The sequence below is a fragment of the Convolutriloba macropyga genome, chromosome 10 (genome assembly GCF_964194025.1).
Source record: "Convolutriloba macropyga chromosome 10, txConMacr16.3, whole genome shotgun sequence".
NCBI classification, from domain to species: Eukaryota; Metazoa; Xenacoelomorpha; order Acoela; family Convolutidae; genus Convolutriloba; species Convolutriloba macropyga.
Window position 1 is genome coordinate 57896040 of NC_134477.1, and position 18281 is coordinate 57914320.

The 18281-nt window shown below is 34.7% G+C and overlaps 1 long non-coding RNA gene across 1 annotated transcript; it reads right to left on the reverse strand.

Moving 5' to 3' along the window:
* Window positions 1–11491: 11491 nt before the first annotated feature.
* LOC142348757 (uncharacterized) lies at window positions 11492–18078 on the reverse strand. Its single transcript, XR_012760774.1, has 3 exons — window positions 17705–18078; window positions 15518–15608; window positions 11492–11796 (listed from the first exon to the last, which is right to left on the reverse strand). It is a non-coding gene; the product is annotated as an uncharacterized LOC142348757 (long non-coding RNA).
* Between the last annotated feature and the right edge of the window lie 203 nt (window positions 18079–18281).

Consider the following 18281-nt stretch of genomic DNA (forward strand, 5'->3'; position numbering starts at 1 on the left):
CCCCTCTGCAGCCCTACTTTTTTACGCCTTCTCAACATGTTACCCCCCACTCTTACATCATTATAACCCCCTTGAAAGCGGTAATCTTACACTCTTTTAGCCCACAATACTCGGAACCTTCATGAGCCCATGACCTCTGTAAACTCAGCTGGTTCTTATTATCTTCCAGTACATCACTGCTTGTCCATTTGACTGTCCATTTGACTGTCCATCTATTTGACTGTCCATCTATTTCCTGACATATTTTTTAGAACTACCCCCTGTCAGCAATTTAACCTCACTATTTCATCATTTTACCCCTCTCTACAAAAAAACCCCATCACTCTCACACCATTTCACCCGCTTGGCAGCCCAATGCTGCCACCAATATACCCCCTCTAACAAAATTACAAACTCATTTTTGCGTCATAACGTCATTTTACACCCCATTGGCAGCTAAATTCTTAAGTCCTTTTACCTCAATAACTTACACCCTCAAGCTTACATCATTTACCCCCTTGGCAGCCCATTTTTTACAGTATTTTACCCCCCCCCCCTGAACAACTTACCCCCACTTTTACATCATCAGGGGGTGAGTGTTCCTCACAAGTCCTCCTATTGCATCCTATTGCAGCCAACTCTCACATCCCAAAAACGGCCAGTGGGAGCAATTCTCCAAAGTCTACTCATTGCAGCCCCTTGCATCCCCCCACTCTTACATTGCACTTTAGAACACGGGGAGTAATTCCTCAAAAGTTCTCTCATTGCAGCGCACTCTTACATAACTTTGCCCCCCCTCTCCGCCCCAGACCAATTTACCCCTCACCCTTATATCAATATACCCTCCCCATAGACAAAATACCCCCCCCTACTCTTACAACAAAATGTGAGGAGTTTAGGGAGGACATTCGAGCCGGGTTGTATGAAATAAAATAAACTTCAACACGCGCTACTGAAACCAACTTGACGTCATACACTGGCATTATTACTTAAGACGTTAAACTTTATTGATGCATGAACAGACACAAGCTTTTGTAGGAATTGGTGACGTTGATAGATAGGGGTTCATTTTCAAGACCTTGTCAGGACTCCATTTCCATGGGTCCCCAGACTGAGTTTCACGGCCCAAAACGTCCATTCTGTCCATGACGAAATCTGTCTATGTCCAGAAATTTGCTCATGTAAATTTTTTAACCCAATACACCCCCTTGTTCGTTCACTTCGGTCAGGAATTAATCATGTTCGGTCTGTGACCTCAACCTAAGTCTCCTTGATTTCTATCAGATTTATCACAGTCCGGCGCGTAATGTTCATTGAGTAAGACCGGTACTGAATCAGCACATTTTCAGAGTTTTTTAAATTCAGTACTGCCCGGGCCGAGGAATTTGGCCAAAATTATGTAAGATCAGCGGCAACTAGCGTTGACAAGTCGGAAAATTCAACGCAATTTTCTTACATATTTTTGCGTTGAATGCGTTGAATTTAAAGTCAAAAATTCAACGCATTCAGCGCAAAATTATGCAAGAAATGGCGGTGAATTTTCCGAATTGTCAACGCTAGTTGCCGCTGATCTTACATATTTAGCGTTGAATTTAGCGTAGATCTTACATATCTATCGTTGAATTTAGCGTAGATCTTACATATTTTTGCGTTGATTTTAGCGTTGATCTTACAAAAAATCAACGCGTAGAACTCTGCGTATGGGACTCGAACCACTCACCTCCTGTTTATTTGTCGCCTCTTCTACCATTGCGCCACCGAACCTTGGTTTCCTTAAGAGCCGCATTCCTTATAAAGCGTAGATCTTACATATTTTGCGTTGAATTTAGCGTAGATCTTACATATTTTGCGTTGAATTTAGCGTAGATCTTACAAATTTTGCGTTGATTTTAGCGTAGAACTTACATATTTTGCAATGAATTTAGCGTAGAACTTGCATATATTTCGTTGAATTTAGCCTAGATCTTACATATTTTTCGTTGATTTTAGCCGAGATCTTACATAATTTCAACGTATTCAACGCAATTATCATTTGAGAAGTACTGGGAAAAATTTAAAAATTTTTTTAAGTTTTTGAAAAAAATTTGAATTCCTAAAATGGTCTGAAATAGTTTTTGCACCGTAAGAGAGCAAATGGTTATTTTTGCTGTCTTCTTTTTTCTCAATTGTCCAGTATAGGGGTCGAAACATTAAAAAAATTAATTTTTCGAAAAAAAAGCTCGAAAAATTTGAAATCTTCAAATGGTCTGAATTGGATTTTGCACTATAAAAGAGCACTAAAAGAGATTTTTTTGGACTTCTTGCTACTCACCTTTGGAGTATAGGGTTCGAAATAGTGAAAAAATTAATTTTTCGAAAAAAAACTTGAAAAAGTTTTGAAATCGTAAAATGGTCTGAAACGGATTTTGCACTATAAAAGAGCACTAAAATGTAATTTCTCTCACCTGTGCCGTATAGGGTCGAAACAATTAAAAAATTAACTTTTTGAAAAAAAAACTTGAAAAATTTGAAATCGTAAAATGGTCTCAATTGGATTTTGCACTATAAAAGAGCACTAAAAAATGATTTTTCTCTGACTTCACGTTTCTCACCTTTGCAGCATAGGGGTCGAAACAGTGAAAAAAATTGATTTTTCGAAAAAAAACTTGGAAACATGTAAGATTGGCGTTGAATGCGTTGAATTTATGTAAGATCTACGCTAAATTCAACGCTAAATATGTAAGATCTACGCTAAAATTCAACGCTAAATATGTAAGATCTACGCCAAAATTCAACGCAAAAATATGTAAGATTGGCGTTGAATGCGTTGAATTTTTGTAATACCTACGCTAATATCAACGCTAAATATGTAAGATCTACGCTAAAATTCAACGCTAAATATGTAAGATCTACGCCAAAATTCAACGCAAAAATATGTAAGATTGGCGTTGAATGCGTTGAATTTTTGTAAGATCTACGCTAAATTCAACACTAAATATGTGAGATCTACGCTAAAATTCAACGCTAAATATGTAAGATTGGCGTTGAATGTGTTGAATTTATGTAAGATCTACGCTAAATTCAACGCTAAATATTTAAGTTCTACGCTATAATTCAACGCTAAATATGTAAGATCTACGCCAAAATTCAACGCAAAATATGTAAGATTGGCGTTGAATGCGTTGAATTTATGTAAGATATACGCTAAATTCAACGCTAAGTATGTAAGATCTACGCTAAAATTCAACGTTAAATATGTAAGATCTACGCCAAAATTCAACGCAAAATTATGTAAGATTGGCGTTGAATGCGTTGAATTTATGTAAGATCTACGCTAAATTCAACGCTAAGTATGTAAGATCTACGCTAAAATTCAACGTTAAATATGTAAGATCTACGCCAAAATTCAACGCAAAATTATGTAAGATTGGCGTTGAATGCGTTGAATTTATGTAAGATCTACGCTCAAGCGTAGATCTTACATAAACTCAATGCATTCAACGCCAATCTTACATAATTTTGCGTTTTTTAGCGTTGACACCTCGGCCCTGGTGACTTAGGAGTAGGAATACAGAACAGTATTTACAGTTTTTCTGAACTTCTCTTGGTAAGAGCAAAACTCCGAACAAGTATTCTCTGAGTTGCTCCGAAAAAGAGCGAATTTCTGAATAAACTCCGAACTAGAGAAAAATTTAGTGAAGAAATTGATGTGAATCAGCTTCTGGCCCTGTATTGAATTTTACTTTGAGTTAGGTACGGGTTTAATATTGCGCTTGGACAGCTGAATGGAAAAAACAATTCATCTCAATCGTCACATTTTCAGAGAATCAGCAGATTTTCAGAGAAAATTTTCAAATTTCAGTACTGACTCCGGAGGATTACAGAGCAATATTACAGTTGTTCCGAAGTTCTCTGGGTAAGAGCAAAATGCAGAGAACGGCAATTGCTCCAAGAGAACCACAAGAGAGAATTTCTGAATTAGTTTTGAATAAGAGTAAAATTCAGAGCAAAACTTGACCTAAAACAGCTTCTTAATCAATACTGAGTTTCCCTTGGTGTTAGCTAATGGTTTTATGTTACGCTTAAACAACAAAAATGAAATTATAGTTCTTCTCGTTCGTCCCATTTACATAGAATTTTCTTTTGAGTACTTACTCAGGAGGAGGTTTACAGAACAGTATTTCCGGTTTTCCTGAATTTCTCTGAGCAGGAGTAAGTTTCAGTACAAGTTTTCTCTGAATTGCTCTGAAAAACAGGCAACACAAGCGTGAACTTCTGAATTAGCTCTGAATGAGATGAAATTTCAGTGCAAATTGTGACCTGAATCAGCTTCTCTACCAGTACTGAATAGGTCTTTGAGTTAGTAAAGTGTTTAACTTTGCGCTTAATCAACTGAACTGAAACAATATTTCAACTCCTTCGACATATTTTCAGCATATCAGCACCTTTTAAAAAAGCTTTTTTTATTTCAATGATTACTCAGGAGGGTTACAGAAAAATATTTACAGTTCTTCTGAATTTCTCTGAGTTAAAGCAATTTTCAGAACAAGTTTTCTCTGAATTTATCTGAATAAGAAGAAACGCAAGAGTGAATTTCTGAATTAGCTCTGAACTAGAGAAAAATTGAGTGCAAGAGGTGATCTGAATCAGACTCCGGACAAGTACTGATTTTTTAAATTTAATTACGGGTTTAAGGTTGCACTTGAACAACTGAAAGGAAACTGCAGTTCATCTCTGTTTTCACTTTCTCAGACAATGTGCAGATTTTCAAAAAATTTCAGAAAATGATTTCAGAGCTGACTCAAGAGGAGGATTACACAACAGTAGTTACAGTTTTTCTGAGCTTCTCAGGATATGAGCAAACTTCCGAACAAGTTATCTCTGAATTGCTCTAAATAAGAGGAAATGCAAGAGTAAATTTCCAAAAAAGCTCCGAATTAGAGAAAATTTCTTTGCAAAATATGATCTAAAACGTCTTCTGAATCAGTATTATCAGTACTAAGTTTGACTTTGTATTAGGTAAGGGTTTAGAAATGCGCTTGAAATGAAAACATAATTCAACTCGTTCGTCACATCTTCAAAAAATCAGCACATTTCAGAGTTTTTTTCAGTTCTGAGTCAGGGGGAAGATTACAGAACAGTATTTATAGTTCTCCGGACTTCTCTGAGTAAGAGTAAAACTCAGAACGAATTTTCTCTGAATTGCTATAACGAAAACGCAAGAGTGAAATGTTGAATTAGCTCTGAATTAGAGAAAATTTCAGTGCAAACTGTGAACTGAATCATCTTATGAAGCAGTACTGAATTTGTCCTTCAGTTAGGTCCGGTTTTATTGTTGCGCTTAATCAATTGAAATGAAAATAAGTTTAATATCTCTCGTAACCTTTTCAGAGAATCCACAGAATATCAGAGAATTTAGTGATTTGGTACTGCATCAGGAGGAGGATTACAGATCAGAGAAGAGCGAATGTCTGAATACACTCTGAATTGGAGGAAAGTTTAGTGCAGAATGTGATGTGAATCAGCTTCTGACTCAGTACTGAATTTTACTTTGAGTTAGGTTCGAGTTTAATATTGCGTGTGAACAACTGAAATGAAATTACAGTTCATTTTTTTCACATTTTCAGAGAATCAGCACATTTCCAAAGATTTTTTAAATTTCAGTACTGAATCAAGAGAATTACAGAACAATATTAGAGTTTTTCTGAACTTCTCTGAGTAAGAGAAAATTTTAGAACAAATTTTCTCTGAATTGTTCTAAGAGAAACGCAAGAGTGAATTTGTGAATTAGCTCTGAATTAGAAGAGAACTCAGAGCAAAGTGTAACCTAGTACAAATTCTGAAATTGTGCCAAGTTTCTCTTTGTGTTAGGTACGGTTTCATGGTTTCAAAATTTCGGTTAAACAACTGAAATGAAAGTAGAATTCATCTTTTTCGTCACTTTTTCAGAGATTAAGCACAATTTCAGTTTCTTTTGTTTTAATACAGACTCAGGAGGAGGATTGCAGAACAGTATTTAAGTTTTCCTGAGCTTCTCTGAGTAAGTGCAAAATACAGAAAAAAACTTCTATGAATTGCCCTGAATAACAGGAAACACATTTCTGAAGATCTGAATTATTTCTGAATGAGCGGAAATTACAGTGCAAAATAAGACCTGAATTAACTTCTGCACAAGTACTGAATTTTTCTTTGAGTTAGTTAGGATTAAATGTTGCGCTTAACCAAAAGAAATTAAAATGTAATTCCTCTCTTTCGTCACATTTTCAGCAAATCAGCACAATTTAAGGGCGTTTTTCTATATTTCAATACTGACTCAGGACGATTAAAGAACAATTTTTACAATTCTTCTGAATTTTTTTGTGTTAAATCAAATTTCAGAACAAGATTTTTCTGAATTGTTCTGAATAAGATGAAATTAATGAGTCAATTTCTGAATTAGCTCTGAACTAGAGGAAAATTGAGTGCAAAATGTGACCTGAATCAAGTTGCCAACCAGTACTGATTTTTTTAAGGTACGGGTTTAATATTGCACTTAAACAGCTAAAAAGAAAATTCAGTTCATCTCTGTTGTTACATTTTTATTCAATGTGCAATTTTCAGAGATTTTCTTATTTTCAGTACTGACTCTGGAAGAGAATTTCACAACAGTATTTACAGTTTGTCTGAACTTCTCAGGGTGTGAGCGAAATTCCGAACAATTTTTCTCTGAATTGCTCTCAATAAGAGGAAAAGCAAGAATGAATTTCCGAATAAGCTTTGAATTAGAGAAAAATTCAGTGCAAAATGTGACCTAAAACATTTTCTGAATCAGTACTATCAGTGCTATGTTTTTTTAAGGTACGGGTTTACTGTTGCGCTTAAACAACTGAAATGAAATCATAGATTTTCAGAGAATTAGCACATTTTCAGAGTTTTTTTCAGTGCTGACTCAGGAGAGGATTACAGAACAGTATTTACATTTTTCCTGAACTTCTCTGAGCAAGAGCAAAATTCATAACAAGTTTTCTCTGAGAGGAAACGCAATAGTGAATTTTTGAATTAGCTCTGAATTAGACAAAAATTCAGTGCAAAATGTGACCTGAAACACCTTTTGAAACATTACTGTATTTGTCTTTCAGTTAGGTACGGGTTTAATGTTGCGCTTCAACAACTGAAATGAAATTATATTTTATCTCCTTCGTCACAATTTCAGAGAATCAGCCCAATATCAGAGAGTTTTTTCATTTCAGTGTTGAATCAGGAGGATTACAGAACATTTTTCACAGTGTTTCTGAACTTCGCAGAGTATGAGCAAAATTCCTGTTTTCTCAAAGTTTTCTCTGAAAGCCTCCGAATAAGAAGAAACGCAAGAATGAATTTCTGAATCGGCTCTGAACTAGAAAAAAATTTAGTGCAAAATGTAGCCTGAATTAGCTTCTGAATCAGTACTGAATTTCTCTTTGAGTTAGGTACAGGTAGATAATTGTATGCATAAACAACTGAAATGAAATTTTAGTTCATCTCTTTCGTCATTCAGCTTTGTTTCGAAGCAGTCCCATTACACTGGCTATCCAGCGAACATATGGATAAACGCGCGTGAACACACTGCCCCCGTTGCATTTTTCTTTTGGCATCGACGGGTCTCTTATGTAGTAACTGGCAACTCCGTATAGGCATTTGGGTCTTCTGAAAAAGAGACAATCAATTTTTTTTGAAATATTTCATCTGCTCCCTTGTTTCTAATTAGTGTCAAATTTAAAATTTTTTATACTCAAATTTGGCAAAAAATTGCATTTAATCTGCAAATATGACCAATATGAATACAGATAACTTATCGTTAAAAATTGCCCCAGTATGGTTTTTTATCACAAATTTTATCTTTTAAACTTACACATTTTTTAATTGAATTAAGCAACCTCCGAGAAATGATCATGAAATTGACTCACAAATATTCACAAACTTGGAATTAACGATCAAAAACTTACAATTAGTTGCAAAGTTTATTAGTTGCTTTGGAATTGGGTAACCCTATCATCCGTAAAAAAATGAGACATGATACGCAAATGCAGCAATAAAGTCCTAATTGAACGCACCTTTCCTCAACTTTTTTATTTAAAATTACTTGAAATTTTCTAATTGTAACATTATAAATACAAATTCAATCATCATTAAAATCGTTGAATGGTAGGAGATGGAGGTCCCAATCAAAATTTTAAACAATATTGATCGAAAATTGTTAATGCTCAATAATAAAAATGCTCATTAAAGCTCACATTGCGCAATAAATGGCAATAAAAACCCTCATTAGCTTCGAATTGGGTTCATGATCGAGATTCCGCGTTTTCACCTCAGTTGCTGTTTTCCTATCGCTCATGCTAAGTGGATTACTAACTTTGAGTTGCAGTCAACTAAGAAGAGAGGTCCACCTGTGTCGTAATCACAAATATTGCCACTCTCAACAAGAGGTTCAGTGCAAATCAACTTCTTTTCGATGTTTTCAATAATGCTTTCTCTTCCGTTTCGATTTTTAAAGCAATGGTGTAAACAAAGGTGTAGTTTTTTAATCAGTTTTAAATTAAAATCGTCGAAAGGATTGTACGAAAAGTGTAGATAAGAGTGTAAATTAAGAGTAATTTTTGAAAAAAAAATATACACTCCTTTCCCCAATTATTTAGAACGGAAAGGGCATCGCATTCTATTTTTTGATAATTAGAGGCGGATTAAGGGTGAAAACTCGGCTCAGATCAGATGAAAAATTGTATATTACTCTTTTCAAAAGTTTCCACGTTTTTGTTAATACTTTCTGAACAATTGAGAAAGATTGAAAATTTTGAATTTTTAAATTATTTTTTTAAAAAAAAAAATTTGGGAACTTTCTGTGACGAAATTTGCTCTTTAATTAGGGTTTCTCAATTCATCATTTCAGTTCATTGAGTATGGTCTAGAAAATGCGTACCAAAGTCACATTCCACTAAAATTCCAGCTAATTTGATTATTTATTCAGTCACAAAATATATTTTACAGAAATTTAAATTGGAAATTTTTGTGCATTTCGTCCAAAGAACAAATTTTTGAACACATTGATTTGAAATTATCCACCTGTTTTCTTGACCGAGGTAAGCATAATTTTTTAAGCAATTTTGGTCGTGTCTAACCGTTCTTCAATAATATTTATTATACATTAAACATGTATCTCCCTTCTTAATCACTGAAGTTTTTGATGGCCAATCACTTAAGTAACTTAATAACCAATCACTTAATAACAAAGTTACCTTACGTAACTTTGTTATTTCTTAAGATTGAAAAACGTTGCGCCAGTGCTTCTAAAATGCACATCATTACTGCGCTTTTTACTGAAATGAGATTTTATTAAAAACAACTCCATCAAGGAAATGTTTTTAATAAAATCTCTTTTCAGTAAACAGCCCAGTAGTGATGCGCATCTTGAGAACACTAGTGCAACGTTTTTCAGATATTAGGAAACAACAAAGTTACGTAAGGAAGCTATTTTCGAAGAATAAGGCTGCAGTACAGTTTGTGATTGGTCACCAAAAACTTGTCAGAACGATTATTCATATAACTACTTATAGATTGTTTTCAGCCTTGGTAAAAGGTTCCATTAGTTAGGACAAACCTAATAAAAAGCAGGGGTGCTGGCTCTTAATGAAGATCATTACGGGCCACCACCTCTGCTTTTGATTAGGTTTGTCCTAAATAATGGAACCTTTTACCAAGGCTGAAAACAATCTATAATTAGTTATTAGAATAATCGTTCTATTGCCATCAATAGGTCAATAACACTCAGTAGGGACGTACTATTAGAGTTGTGGGAAATTAGATAACTTGTATGACCAACTTGATGTTCGGCAAAAATTTTATCATTTAACACTGCGTGACAGGTTTTCTTTCCGTACTAAAACGTATTGAAAGACTGCTTATAAAGTTGGCTCCGTTTCGTTTATCAGCAGCTTATTTTAATTGCTGGTTCACTTTTCTTGGGACCGGCAACATTTTATAGATCATTTCGTTTTTTTAGACAAAAAAATCACTAAGTTCAAGCACAATTGCTGTTGGGTTAGATCAAATACGAGAGAAAAATTCAAAGGGCATTTCCAAAGAGTTGAAAAATTAAAATATGTAAGAGAAAATATAAATTGTTTCAATATGAAACAATTATTCAAAACCGGAGTTGATACCGCAATGTATAATTCTGTAACAATCTCTGATTATAATATACGTGAAAAGTTCTTCCATATAGCAGGAAGATGACAGCGGCTTGTTTGTCGACAATACATTCTACTACTGCCTTTTGAAAAAAGTCAAAAACAAATCGAAAGTTTCTTGGTCTGTGGTATACTGCTTGAAAAATATTTTGACTGCTGAAAATTTTTTATATAAATTGCACATTGAGCATTTGCCCAGAAAAGACTCAACAACGTCAACTTTGTTCAACAATTTCAGAACTAATCTTGTTGGGTGGCACTTATGCACCTCAATAAGGCTAATGTTGGGCATAATGTTAAGGAGGTGCATTAGTTTAAAGTTTTTCACGCGCAACAGAGCTTAGGCAACTCTTCTCTAAATCATATAATGACAGTTTTTTCTGATCTGCAAAAATTTGAAATATGTTCACCAAAGTTGTAGTCAAAATCTTAAGAAATGAGGAAATTAAGTTCACAAACTCCCAATTGTTTAAGCGCAAGTTTTTGGAAACTATTTGCAGACCAGACAACCGGCTATTTTTACTCGAAGTATTGGACAAAAGGACAAAAAAAAACAACAAAGGAAGATTTGCAGTGAGAGTGCGTAAACTTTTTAAATTTTTCATCAAGTTTGATAATTCTACTTTAAAATTTTTACACAATGAGTGAACCAGCGTTAACAGCGTATTGGCATGGGGTTTGGGTAATTACCTAAAGTGGAAGCAATATCTTCCTGATCAAAATTGTAGAACTAAAAAGATTAAAATTTTCTCCACTTGTTACAAGCTTCTTCTAAATCGAAGTTGCCGATCAGAGAGCTCTAAAATCATAACACGTGAAATTGTCGAACCTCCAATATTTCTTCCTTTGATTTTTCATTTTTGCAAAGACAGTTTTCGAGAAAATTGGGTAATTTGTTTTTTTGAACTACAGCTACACAAATAATGTTTCGTCAGATCAAGGTTAAAAATATTTGATTCTGTGGATTCCCCATTTGAAAACAAAAGTTCAAAATAGTTCAAGTTTGCTCACAGTCTCTAGTCATTAGAGAACTGTTTATTTGGCAAATTAATTTTGATTTTTTAAATTGCAAAAAATCAAACAAAAAATCCTAAAAACTTTTTTGCAGCTCAATCATGGGCATCTATAGCTATCCTTAAAACTCAAAAAACTTGATAACACAAAATTGTTGCAATTGAAAATAAAAACTTGTACGAAAATTTAATAAAAAGGCACACAAGGCCACAAAAATGGCTTCAAGCAATTAATACTTCTTGGAGACGTTAAATATTATCTTAAGCATGAAAAACGCGCCCTATTTATATGTGATTGTTTTCCAAAATTTTTTAAACTAGAATTAAATTAACTTTTATTTTTTTTGCAGAAAAAAACGAGAAAGCATTTCAATTCCTGGGGACACTGTTTGTAATCACCCTCTATAGTTGACTCGAACACCGATTCGTAAAAATACGAATCTGCTAAAGTTTTTCTGGGTCTCGTTACTTTCGTTGAGGTCGAACCCATCCCACTAAAAACCAAAGTTCTACCCAGTTCCGGGTCTTTTTGACAGATTTTGATAGTGCGGTGTAGCTCCAACTCTGTTTCCGTTCTGATCAGTGCCAAATTGTTGACTGGTCTGTCAGCGTTTGAAGTAAAACTAAAACATGCTCAAATCAAAAAGAGAGAAGTATTCTCAGAGAACTGTAAATCTCGACGAAAAATTCCGCCAATTTTCCAGATATTTTTTTCAATGCTTAATACAGTTATTTATTTTTTTAATTGCTAAGTTAAATATAAAGTGATGAACATGACAGGCGTGTACTTGTACCAATTTTGTCTACCTGTACGTAAATTTATTCACTTTTGAAGCTGGTTTCCAATTTAATATCTCAATTCATTGTAAAAGTGAATTTCACAAATATCTCGATCTTTCATAGCAAGATGAAAACTGCAAAAAACCATTAACATTTCGTTTTACCAATAGAACGCAAATTGAAATGGAACAAATAGCCAAAAATATTTAACAAATGACTGCTCGTATTAGTTCTTTTCGTATGCGTATTTCACATAATTTACAAATATAGTTAATTATTTACACGAAAATCAAAAATGACATTATTTTGAAGATAGATTACTTCCAGTTTAATTTTTGAAAAACTGAACTTTGTGACATAATAATTCATAAGCAGAATAATTCATTATTTTGTAATTCATAATTCATTATTTTATGCACTTATGACTTTAAGAGAAAAAGACGAATAAAAGTGTTTTTTGTTCTTTCGCAAGACAAAAAGATTGTTTTGTTCACGTGCGGAACGATCAAACCTGTTTTTTAGTTTGAACTTTAATTATGTACGCTCAGGAGTATTTATTTATTTTTGCCGGAATACACAATTTATAGTGATTTTTTGCTGTATATTTGAATCCCACATGAGATTTTTGCTGCCACCTGAATAATGTTTAACCTTTCTTTAATTCTGAGGTCAGACCATAAAGATTTTTTGTTGGTTTTTTTTTGTAAATAGCTTTTTTAAAACCAAAATATTGTTTTTCTTTAGTTTCCCAATTTTTCAGACCTTAATTTAAACTTTTTGAATTTTGATAGTTAGTTTGTCACAAAATTGACAATGAATCTCATGCATTTTTTAGATCAAACTAACATATGCGAAGGGCGTAAACAGAGAAATGAGAAGAAATTTGAAAAAAATTGTCCCTCATTATTTCTTCCAGAAACTATGTTTGAAGAATATTCTCAATGATCAGCTCAATTTCCGAATAATTTCTCAATGGCAAGACTTTTTGCATTTCTCGGCCAAAATTGACTTAAGAACATCCCAATGTAGCAAAAAGTCCCTACCCCCCCCCCCCCCCCCAAAAAAAATATTCGACTGTTGGAATTAATATTTAGACCTGCTCAGTTTTATGGACCCTAGTTTCCTCCGAATTAGGTTATCTTAAGAATCGTTGAGAAATTGAGACAAAATCCAATGTAAATTTTGTAAGGTCTTTTCCGTTAGAGATTTCTGTTGACAAAAGCAGTGCAGTTTTTCAATTTATAGTGAGGTCTAACGAATTGATTATTAATGGTCTTGCTCTAAAAAGTACGCAGCCGAATAATTGCAAAAAGAATTCCAGGCAATCTTGTTCATTAATCATGGCAATAAAATCTGGGCAATAAAATTTCATATTTTTTGAATTAATCTCCAGATTTGGCGTACGTTGTGACAAATTTTCATAAACAAATTGAGTACTTACTGAGAAAAACGTTGTACGCAAATTTTACACACAACAAGGACAAAACGATCTGTTTTTTAGCGTGATTAGATTTTTTTGCTACCGAATAAAAAACTGGGTAAAAATCAACACAACAGTTGAAAAATATCTCAGGAAATCACAAAGACGCAGTGAACCCAAATTAAGGAACTGTCAATTTGATATTGAAAGCTGAACTGTTGTTTTATTCTGATTATTTTTGCCAATTATATGACGGTATGGAAATTGATGTTCAATTTGAGATAAAAAGGTAAATTAGGCACTTTTACTGTCGACCTTACATCATATCACTACATTCAACATGTTTATCGCTAATTTATACAAAATTTGAGCTGCGGAGGATTAAAGTCTGATACCAACCAGGTCGACGCGACCACTGATCAGACCAACTTAGAGAGCACAACGGCGCATTGTACGCTCGAATTACATAGTCTAGAAAAGGTCTCGAGCGCAATTTAGTCTGGACACTGATCTGGAAGTTGTGTGACCAGAGGTCACTTCGGTTTGGGACTGTCTGATCAGAGGCAGTTTCAAGAGCACACAGTAGTCTGATCAGATATCACTCCAGTTTGAGAAGGCCTGATCAGAGATAACTTTTGTCTGGGATGGTCTGATCAGAGGTAACTTTTGTCTGTGACGGTCTGATCAGAGGTCACTCTTTTCTGGGAGGTCTGATCAGAGACGATTTCGGTCTGGACCTCAATCCGGGTGGCAATTAACAGCCCTGAAGCGCTTTTTGCAACCATTTTTTGACCCTAAATTTTACGTATTGCTTTTTATATGACAGTCAGCCCAATTTTGAATTAAATATACGCTCAAACTTTCGTATGTTATAACAATGCGACTTTTGGATATATTTTTCTCCGGTCCTTGGTGTTTTTGTGCCACCCCCCTCTCATTACAATTTATTTGTTGCTATATAGCACGCTAGTATGTAATTGCCCGGAGGTTGGTATCAGTGCATATCAGCGCTGAAGCAGTCTAGAAACATTCCGTTTCTTAGGATGACCAGTACTCTGTTCATGTCAATTTACACTGCTTAGACTTGGTTTTGAGTAAAATCTACTGTATGAAAAATAAAATGTTCAGCTTAACTCCCGCCAACAATGTTTGCTGTATATGCGATTCGAACTTCCGCACGGGTACGTATAACATTTAATTTGCATAGTAAATCGTAACCACTAAGCTAATTGGGCTTTCAGTTAATTGCCTACAAACTAGCTTATGTATAAATAGTGTATATACTACTATAGTAATTATCAGTTATAAGCCATAAAAGTGTGATATTATTCTGCTCAGACTTAATTTTGGGGTATGAGTAATTTTCAGACTATGCTGGATAAATTTAGCCTGGGCGAATTCTATGGCCGCAATATAAAAATAATGAACAAAAACTGCACATGATGAAATTTAAAATATTCTGGAGATGCAATGTTTCAGAACTGAAATAATCTTATAAGCTTTTACTCTTGAAACGTGCTGGTTCAGCGCTGAAATGCTATGAGACTCAAGTCCGTGTGTAAAGGGTGTGAAAGTTGTATGCCCACCATCTTGGGGGTTTTGAAACAGAATAGACAGTAAATTATTAATCAGCACTTTCAGCACATTCAGGGGCAAAATGATTTATCTCACCCAGAGTTGGATGTGAATTTTCTCGCGGCGAATTATGATGAGACGCGATGCCCTAATTTTAACAGTTTGAAATCACCGATCAAAAACTCTAATCACGCCTGACCAGATCTACTCTACATTGTGCCGATATCGGACTCGAACACGAGGATTTGAATGACCGCAAAACGCATGAGAATTTGTACTCTTGATTGAAGAAAGCCTGATGAGAGGTATGGCCTGCTCAGTCTGTTGCCGTCTGATCAGAGGTCATTGCAGTTCGGCGCCGTCTGATCAGAGGTCATTGCAGTGTAGTGCCGTCTGATCAGAGGTCATTGCAGTCTGTTGACGTCTGATCAGAGGTCATTGCAGTTTGTTGACGTCTGATCAGAGGTCATTGCAGTTTTTTGACGTCTGATCAGAGGTCATTGCAGTCTGTTGAAGTCTGATCAGAGCTCATTTTTCCCGGGGAACGTCTCAACTTGAGAAATACTAACTTTGGAGCTGTGACAACTGTTTCAATTTTGTGAAATTTTACTCTCTGATTGCGTTTCATGAAGTCACTCTCAACAAGAATCAGGCTGCTCACTATAACAAGAAATAAATTTATTTAAAAAAATGCTTTATCATCATAGGCCCCCAATATGTGAACATATAATGCATAACCATACAAAAACCGTAAACACACCGTAAGGGGGGCTGACGTATGGGGTGGGTATATAATGGGAGTGGTCCAACCATTTGTTCATCTGGGCTAAAAAAATTAATTTTTTAAATTGTCTCCCAAAATTAATTGCTATATATTGAGGGACTTTTGGACAAAAGACAGCTTGGAACCCTCTTTTCAATACTAACTATTTCGCTTGAATCAACATAATCAATTTAGGCTTGTTATATTTGTAGGTCAAAAAGATATGTGCAAGAACCTAATGGAAACATTTTCTTACGAGTTAGAAAACATACATTGGAAAAATTAACAGAGCCATCAGGATTGGGCGCCAATTAAAATTTATGTCACCGCAGGTTTTGGTTCAAAAAATGTTTTCATAGACCAAACAGTTATCTAGCAAAAATATGCAGTTTCATCATAAGAATTAGCTATGCTTGAAAAATGGATTGCTCAAATAATTTATTTTTCAAGATAAAGGAATGTTTTGAATAAGTTTTCCGTTCGTGCAATTCAAGCTATCATTTATTAAGCTTCCTGCTCTATCTTAACTTGAAGCAAACGATCTCTGATTGCGAAACAAAAAAAACATGAAGTACCGTACTGATTATTCCAAATTATTTCCATTAACTAAGAAAGCAAATACCATTCCTGAGCAGTTTGGAAAACTGCTGATGAATTAATTTTTTTGTGCTTTTATTTTTTAATTCTTTATCAATTAGTTTATCCTTGAATTTTTTTAATAAACAACACCTGGTTACGTTTTTTTTCAGCATCGTTAAAGCCACGGTTAATGAAAATCGAGAATGACTTTCCTTGTCGTGCTTGAACATAATTTGTTGTGCATATCATTGAAATAGAAAACAAAATCCATGACTTTGACGTCAACTAAATTCCTTAATTGTTCTTTTTCTTTACAAGATTTTCAGCAGAATTAGAGCTCGTTGTTTGATGTTTTTGTGGAAACTATATCTTGCATACCGGCACCAAATTATTAAGTAAATTTACTCGTTTTTCTTAGCAGATTTCATTATTCGTATACGTTTGAACTTCGCGGACGAAAAAGTGGTGCCCTATATGGAAATTTCATTCAGTATTTTCACCTCCAATAAGGAAATATGGAAATTCCATTCAGTGTTTTCACCTCCAAACTGGAAGTTGAAAAGTGAAAGCCGCTTTTCACCGCAAAATAAGTTTGAGGAAAGCGCGTTCTGCAATGATTAGTGGGGCGAATTGATGGCATTACAATACCTGATTTTAGCAATTTTAAAACACTATTTTGTAATATTGAGCGGCAAAAGGATTAAAAGTTTGTGAAAAGCCCTTAAACGAACGGAAGTATCTTTTTGATCTTTTTTTTTCATTTTAAGGCTCTTAATTGCTTTGTGGAAACCACTTTAATAAAATTAAGCACTTTCCGCGTTTAACAAAGTTGACTTCCGAAGTCGCCAGCCAATTTTTTTGGAAGTAGATTTTTTCGGTACCGGTAGACGCTCGTAATGTTAAAAGTATGACAAAGTATGTAACTGTCTTATGCAAGATTTAGTTTCCACAAGTGAGCTTTATATGCAATTGAAACAGCGAGAGGGTGCGTATATTTAGTGCGTATTTGTGTGTGTCTGCGAGAGTACGAAAACTTGGTCCTGATAATGAAATTGGGATCTATTCTGTTTCGCCCCCCCCCTCCACCCCATTGTTTTTTATGACCCCCAGTTACAAATTCTATGTTGTTATATAGCACGTTACTATGTAAAAAATAGCACGTGCGTCAGGGGGTCATAAACAAAATTATGCTCACTAAGCGGGGGGGGGGGGCGCTTAGTGAGCATAATTTTGTTTATGACCCCCTGACGCACGTGCTATTTTTTTACATAGTAACGTGCTATATAACAACATAAAATTTGTAACTGGGGGTCATAAAAAACAATGGGGGTGGGGGGGGCGAAACAGAATAGATTCTGAAATTGTTGTCAAAAAATTGTATGTCAACTGAACAATCAGCTAAAAAAACCCATACCGACTGTCCTTTGATCCACGCATGTTCCTGCTGTCAATGCCCACCTTCTACCAAGTATAACTGCTCCACACGAAAAACTTTTTTTCTTGCATCTCATATTAACCTTCAGTTGGGCGTAAAATGGCGAATAAGTACTTGTAACGCCATTAATAATAAGCGATTGTATTTTCTGATGAAATTTTGCACTTTGTAACGTCTCAGAACTGGAACTGAGCAACCCAAATTGAACAAAAAAGACAAAACTAGATACAAAAAATGGCATAATTAGCATGATAGCATGATCTCACGTTCATAAACTTTATGTTAAAGTCCAACTTAAGCTCAGTAAGAGCGAAATGTTGTTTAGCTATTATTGCTATTTGACGTTAACCTTTTTTAACAAACAAAAATTGCATTATTAAAGTTCGACAACTTTTCGTTAGATGCTGAACTCTACTCTCCTTTAGGAAATGTGCGCAAAATAAAAGCTCCTAATTTTGAGATCCAAGAAAGACTACTGAAAATGTCAGAAGTGAACAATTTTTTCACGTTTGAAGTGTTTTTGTTATCCATATTTGGTAATTATCAATGAAATGAC